Genomic DNA, 7,834 nt, shown 5'->3' with positions numbered 1-7,834 from the left:
GATCCTCAAAGATCCTCATGCAGAAATTCAGGAACAAACGAGAAATAATCTATTTCAGAGCTATCAGTCTGGAAAAGGTTATAAAACCATTTCTAAATCTTTGGGACTCCAGCAAACCAAAGTGAGAGCCATTATCCACAAATCCCCAAGAGGTCACAAAAGACCCCACAACAACAGCCAAAGAACTGCAGGCCGCACTTGCCTCAGTTCAGCTCAGTGTTCATGACTCCACCATAAGAGAGACAATGGGGAAAAATAGCCTGCATGGCTGAGGTCATTCATTCATTTTCTACTGCTTGTTCCTGTTAGGAGTCGCGGATGACTGGAGCCTATCCCAGTGACTTTGGGCCTTAGGCGGGGTACTCCCTGGACAGGGGCCAGCTTATCATAGGGTTTTAACACAGAGACACACGCTTGTCTTAGGATGGCGGGAGGAAGCCGGAGAACCTGGGGAGAATCCACTGTAACACAGGGAGGTCATGCAAACTCAACCCAGAGAGATCATATAACAATAAGAACAATAAGGCTTGACTCAGTTTTACCAGAAAACATCTTTATGATCCCCATGACGTTTGGGAAAATACTCTGTGGTAGACGAGACAAACGTTTAAATTTTGGAAGGTGTGTGTCCCATTACATCTAGTGTAAAAGTAACACAGCCTTTCAGAAAAAAGAACAGTAAATTACAATTCCAACAGTAAAATATGGTGGTGGTGGTGGTGGTGGTGGTGGTGGTGGTGGTGGTGGTGGTGTGGTGGTCTTGGGCTGTTTTGTCCCAGGACCTGGGAAACTTGCTCTGATAAATGGAACCATGATTCTAGAGTCTACCAAAAAATCTTGAAGGAGAATGTTCATCTGTTCATGACAAGTTACAAAGGCTTGATTGCAGTTGTTGCTGCTGATAAGGTTTGCCCAACCAGTCATTAGGTTTAGGGGCAATTCACACGGGGCCATGTAAGTTTGGATTTAGCTTTACATTAATAATAAAAACCTTCATTTTTATATTTGTTTGATGATCTGAAACATGGGACAAACATGCAAAAAATAAGAACACTAGGGCACGATTTCACACTGCTGTATGTAGAGGTAATTCCACAACGGTTACTTAGCAACCATACTGAAAACAAGCAGAAATGTGTATTATGCAAGTGTAAATTGTTTCTCTATTTCCAATCGCACTTCGCAAATGGATGTTATAGGTAGAGGGATTCTGTTTTATAACTAAAACTATGTTAAATATTTACCACGGGTTCTACCCCACCAAACTAAGTTGTTTTGGAAAAACAGGAGTAACTGTCATAAAAAAATCTAAATAGTCTTTGAATATAATAAAATTAAAGATTGCTCAATCATCCACATTTAAAAGTAAACATCTAACTATATCAATATTTAGCCACTCCTCAGAGGACTGGACGTAACCTCCAGCAGATCAGGATGATGATCGATGTATGTTGGAGGAATGCTAATGACTCTGCGTGTCCATTCAGTACCAAGGTATTACTTACCTCTGGTTTGGAGCTGAAATGGAGTGAAAGGTCAATTATCTGTTTACGGCTGTGGTTCTTTGAGCACCGCAGAGCCTTTGTGTGCTTCAGAGCCCTGTGGTCCTGCAACTCTCTCTCTCGCTCTCGCTCTCGCTCTCGCTCTATATATATATATATATATATATATATATATATATATATATATATATATATATATATATATATATACATGACAGGCTGACAGGCTGACAGACTGTACTGCTTAATTACAGAGAAAGACCAGACTGCTCTCTCCCCACGCTTTATCTGAATGCAAAAGTTTTCAAATAAAAGCTATGCTTTCTATGCATGAGGGGGTGTGTCAGTCATGCCATCATATTCACCTTTAAAAAAAGACAACATAGTTGGTAACTTGGTCCAGAATGTCCACGTCCTGTGGGTCTGTTTTGTGTGAGAGCTGTATCGTGTGCCTCAGCTCTCAGCAGCAGGTGTAGAGGATGTTCCTGCAGAGCATGCTCCCACAGAACAAAAGTTGCTGGCCTGACCATTGAGTGCCTCAGCACAGTTCTGAAAAGACCAGAGCAGAATGGGAAAAACACTTCGAGAAAGGTTGAAAGTTGCGGAGAGGAGTGACTTGAATTGGGGAGAAGATAATGAGCAGACACACTAAGCCATATTAATGTGCTGCTGATTTCTAATGGTTTTTATGGTTCTTTTTGATATTTTTCATTTGAGAGGTGGGATGCTTGGCCTTGCCATCAGCAATATTTTAAATTTGAAATGTCATACTTCAATCCCCTTGAAGGATGTATTATGTAAAATATGCTTTTTGTGCCTCGGAAAGACATTTAATCAAGATTAACCTTGGTATTTTAGTAGCCAGTGGTCTAGCTTTGTGAGCTGCCATAATGGAAGGAAATTAAGCATTAGCCTACTTGGTGCCAAGATTTACTTTTGTAGAAAGATTGTGAGAAAGAATTCTGGTGTTATCTTTTTTTGCGCTCACAATGAAAGTCTGGTTTATAGAGCTTTCTGTCATTTTAACTTCTCCAAATTCTGAATCAAAGTATGCAAATTAAAGGTTACAGGGTAGGCTATTCTTTTTAGTTTTAAACAGTTAATATTCACTGGTATACTGGCTATAGAGTTTGTCCTATAAACTTTTTGGTGACTATATCGAATAGCCCTGCACATTTATTCTGACCGTGACTTACTCCAAAGCTCTGGCTCAGGTAAAGTGCCGAGTTTCCCGGTCACGGCGCACTCGAGTTCTCGCTTTGTCCGTGCGGAAAAGCGTGCAGTCTGCGCAGTGCATCGTGCCTGGGTGGTCTTGTCCCACTCCTTTAATACACTTCGCCCTTCTTGATTTACGGCTCACAGTTCAACTGCGGCCAATTAACGTGACGACTCACAAAGCGCCGCAAAGAAGGAGGAGGCCCCGTTCCCGCGGCGCAAGCGGGGCTGAAGATCCGCGCCGAGGTAAGAGGCCCGCGCTCACACAGATCTACCAAAGTCACACTCTGCACGGTCTAGCATGGCTTTTCAGCTCCCTTATAACGTTCAAAAGATTTTATTTTTTGGTTCTATATTGCTGTGACAACGGTCCTAATTTCTCATTTTCAAACCCATGGATAGCTAACTGACTCATGTAGTTCGACCGTCGGAGTAATATCTAGACATGTGTTAAGGGGGTGAATAGATCATAAACTGGTGAGTATACTAAGATTATGACAAAAATAAATTATTTAAACATGTGCACTTCTTACACCATCACATGTAATCTATTTGTGTATGTTTGTGTCTATTTATTTAAACTATCCATATATTTCCTATGCAAAAAATGTTCATCAATTGGTATGAAGGTGGTGATATATATGTAGTCTCAATGGCATTAGCCTAACAGCGTGCATTGTTAATGTTTTGGCTTATCTCAAAAGCCTAGGCTACATCACAGGCAAAATGCACCAGCAGAGACCTAAAGGCAAGAAATAATAATAATAAATAAACTTCTCAAAGATAATAATAGGGAAAACAGTAAAATAGGTAACTGTGTAGGCTAATAGATGGTAACAGGAGATTACATCACTTTAGACTACCAATTAACAAGTTTATTACAGTTCTGTAGAGCCTAGAAGCTTAGTTTTATACCCTATAGTTAGACTATTCATTCTGTGTGTTTTATTTTATATTCTTTGTGAGAATGTCTTTTCTTTGCCCATATGTGCATAGATAAACTAGAGTATGGCTGACATGCAGTAGATAAACACGATAAGTGTATGGATGTCGCTGGAGGTCATGACCTGGCCTTGAGTCCATACGCGTGTCCACCAGAGTGAGAACAACCTGTGGCGCCCTATCTGTCCTGACCTCTCACCCCTGGCCACAGTCCTATTTCCTAGAGCAACTGAGGATGAGCTTACCACAAACTAATTAAACCACTCAATAGACTTCCACTCGGAGGGTGTTGGCCAGCCTTGAGAATTCAAAGACACTATGGTGCTCCAACATTCCTTATATTGGCTTTAAATGTGAACAGACGGGGGATCAAAAACAAGCAGAGCATTTATACATGTGGTTAAATGTATAAATCCCATTCATACAGTGTAAGTGATGGAGTAAAGGGATTTGTTTTTCTGCTCTGTTCCAGGCCTGGCATTCACCTGACTGCACCTCACCTTTGGCACAGTCGAGCAGCGAGTAGAAAAAGGGTTACGGGAGATGAATGTGGAAAATACACTTTTATAAAACAGGAAATTGGGGGCTAAAAAGTGCAAATAATCACTGGATGTGAATGTGTCCATTGAAGCGGTGTTTTGGGTGCGAGCCTGATGCTCCCACTAATGGCCTGATTCACTGAAGTAGCAGCAGGAATGCTAACCTTCTCAATGCTCCAAGACTCAGGGCAGCCACGGCAGCGCTCACATTTGTGTTTGTGTGCAACTGCCATTATGCTTTCTCCACTTTCCAAAGAGAACTCTGTGTAGCATACTCGCTCTTGTCCTGTAATGAACGGGGCTACATATTTATGTTTTAGCCAGAGAACACTTGAAACACAAGAGGGGTTAGTGTAAAGAGAGGGGAGTGTTTCCCCAGCGGCCCACAGGCCAAGTGAGGACTGTGTCTTTACAATCATCAGGTGACCACAGCAAAATAGTGTGGCCTTAACAAGCCCAAATACAAAAAGAACATCATTTTCATTATGCAGTCAAACACAATTAGAAGCTGCTGTTTTCTCTGGGAGTGTGCTTTGGGCTCTTTGTGGGGCTCTCAGTGCCCCTCTGAAAGGCCTGCTCAATGGGCCCCCACAGCACAAGGGCTTTGTTGCAAGAGCAGCCTTACATTGGAAGCAGATTTGTTGAATTAGAGAGCGCAGCAGGAGCTGGGGTGGAGGGGTGTGGTGGTGGGGCGACCTGTTGCTAGGTGACCGGCAGCCCGCTGCACATGCCAGTCTACAGAGCTGGGCACTTGGGTTTTTTTTGCTTTGTTTTTTGTGCTTTCTCACTGCTCCACCCTCCTTCTATTCTTGTTATTTTTCTTTTTCTTGAAACACAAAAAACAAATGAATGAACAAGCGCTGCGGATTCTATGGCCCACTCGGCCCCTTCCAGTAGCCTTGTGCGTTTTTCAGCCATGTCACTCGTAAAAAACCTCAGCAGTAAGTGTTGTGGGAAAAAATGCTTTTATGGAGAAAGTGAAGATAGAGTCCCCTGCGATAATGTGCTTCTTGGTTCAATCTGACATAAAGTGTTAGCTTCATGGAGACACTTTTGTGCTATCAGCAAAAAAAGTCTTTCCCTGGAGCTGTAAAGCCCACACAAGGACAGGCTCTTTTCCTCTCGGCCCCGCTGAGCTGAAGGAGTGCCTTCTGAAAGATCACCGTGCCTCTGTGAATATCAGTCTCCTGTTGAAGCATCATTTGGATTGTGAACTCACTGGTCACATTGCCTGGGTGTGGTCATGGACATATAAACATACCCTTTTTAAAGATAATAGTTAGGACTACAATTTTGCCTTTTTGTTAAATGAATTACAAATAAACCAAATTAATTTTGGCTCAATGTATCATCCTGGAAATAGAGCTGGTGTAGACCAGGCTGTTTGTTGTGAGCAGTGGAGTGACGCCCAAACTCTGGCCACTGTGTGAAACGGGCTTAGAAACTCCTTGTGGTCAAGAATTAGAGCAGGTGTTTGTATTTGAGTTTTTCTTTTGTGAATAATTGTTTTCTTTTTTTAAACAAATTAACTTTCCCTCTTTAAAACTAATTAGTTCTGTGTTTCACCTTTTAAGTTGATTACAGTTTGCACAACCCCTTTAACATAAATACGACACCCCTTTTAGATGATAAATAGCAGGTACTTTATTATCCTATTTATTTATTACTGTTCATGTTTTTCATATCATAACGTACTTAAGTTTTTTGTCAGTGGCATTAAATTGTCAATATTGTTCATCATAATATTTTCTGTTGGCACGTGTCATATTTTTTTTATTGTGAAAAAACAGCAATAATTCCGTGTTTAGAGGATTTTAAGTAATCTGTGAGAGCTGGTCCTATAATAGTTTTCCTGTGGGCTGACAGGGCCCTGGAGCCACATGTGTAATGTACATTGATTGTTTACGTGTTGCTCCCTGAATAAAGCAGCTGGTGCGGCTGATTGTGGTGCGGCATTACCGGCACACTCAGCTTCTGTGTGTCTGTAAAGCATTACACTTTCAAACTTGGACTTTTTCATTTTAACATCACGTATTCATTCCCTGCTGCGCTGGCTGTGCTGTTCAGGGTCATGTGGATTTTTGATTTCCCCTCAGTGTGGAATTTATTCTGAATCTGTGTCTGAAGGTCACAACCAAATCCACCCAAACGAAAGCGCTATTGTTGATCTGTTTGTGCACCTCATGCCTCCCGATTCCCTTTCACCAAGACGGCATCTTTCTTCCTTTGTGTGGCCGGGGCTTATGAGACTATCAGGGCACACCTGTGCCCTAAGGAAAATTCCCCTGCTCTCTCTAAACAACACAAGGCCAGTGTGTCTAAAGCTCGCCAAGATTAGAAATAGTGATAAAAAAAACTGATATGTACAATAGATTATATGTGGAAGGCCAACATTTATCTGCCATGAGATATAGACATTATATTTGATATGCTTCATATTCAGTGCTGGCTCCTAAGAATGTCAAATATGTAGTGTTTAATGGAAGCGGAAATGCTGGTGGCCTTACATTAGAGAATATTCACAGCTATAGACCACTGCTGAATTTTTTTTCACATACAGCCATTGTGTAGTATTTAATAAACCTTAGGAAAAATGAGCATCAAATTAAAATAGCCAATCCATTGAATATTAGTGTCCATATGTGTAAGTCAAACTGAACTAATATCTAATTAGATTTCTTCATAATGTGTTTTCAGGTTTGTATTGTTTCCCTTTGTGGCCTTCATAGTGTTTTGTTGTGATCTGCGCACAGTGTGAATCAGCGGCTGTAATTTAGCACGTAGCCGAGAAAAGGCACTTCTTGGTTCTGTTCAAAAGGCAAATCAAGCACAAGACAGGTCTCTACCCTTATGTTCCAGATTTTTGGGATTGGTTAGATATTATGGCTGAAATGTTGCAATAAAATACATCATATTAAACAAATAATTTAGTTTTCACATAACGTATAGATGTACTGAGGCTTCACTGTTTAGAGGGACGCCTGTCTGTGTGTGTTCCTCCTGTAGCTCCATGTGCCGTGGTCTCTGGTGTGGTGTGGACGAGGTGCTGACTCCAGGTTTTGGCCCGGTTCTCAGCTCTCTGGTTTGATGTCTGTTGACAGAGTTTCGCTGCTAGCGCTCTCACTCACCCTCCAAACATGCATTTTTAACCAGTGTATTAGGATGTCGCATAACAACCCACTCATCATGCAGACAGGAATATCAGACTTTGGCCCTGTGCTTTTCACTCAGGTATAAAGTAATGCTATGCCATGTTTTCATCACACCACACTTTAACTTTACATTCAAGAGCAACTTTTTTGCATTTTTCCAATTACTTCATTTGATGCAATAACTCCTGTGGTAAAGAGTTATCATTGACCAGTTTAGTTAAGGGGCATTTTGTGAAGAAAAGTTAGGGGAGAGGGAAAGGGGAGGGGAAGGAACAACAAAATCATCAATACAGACATTTTCCTCAAACTGCACAAAAATGTATGCACAGGAAGCGCAATAAACATTAGCAAATTGCTAAATAAAGATATTGTCATGTATTTTTATTTCTTGAAATCATAACTATTGTCTAAATAAGATTAGCATTGGCCCTGTTTCTAGGTAGCAGTTATGTATTTACCTCTGCACACCAGGAACAAAAAAAAC

Source organism: Eucyclogobius newberryi, unplaced genomic scaffold (assembly GCF_026437365.1).
Source record: "Eucyclogobius newberryi isolate DKJ021-1_F unplaced genomic scaffold, fEucNew1.0.hap1 SCAF_21, whole genome shotgun sequence".
In the NCBI taxonomy this organism is placed as follows: Eukaryota; Metazoa; Chordata; class Actinopteri; order Gobiiformes; family Gobiidae; genus Eucyclogobius; species Eucyclogobius newberryi.
Note: the sequence above shows the minus strand (reverse complement) of the source record.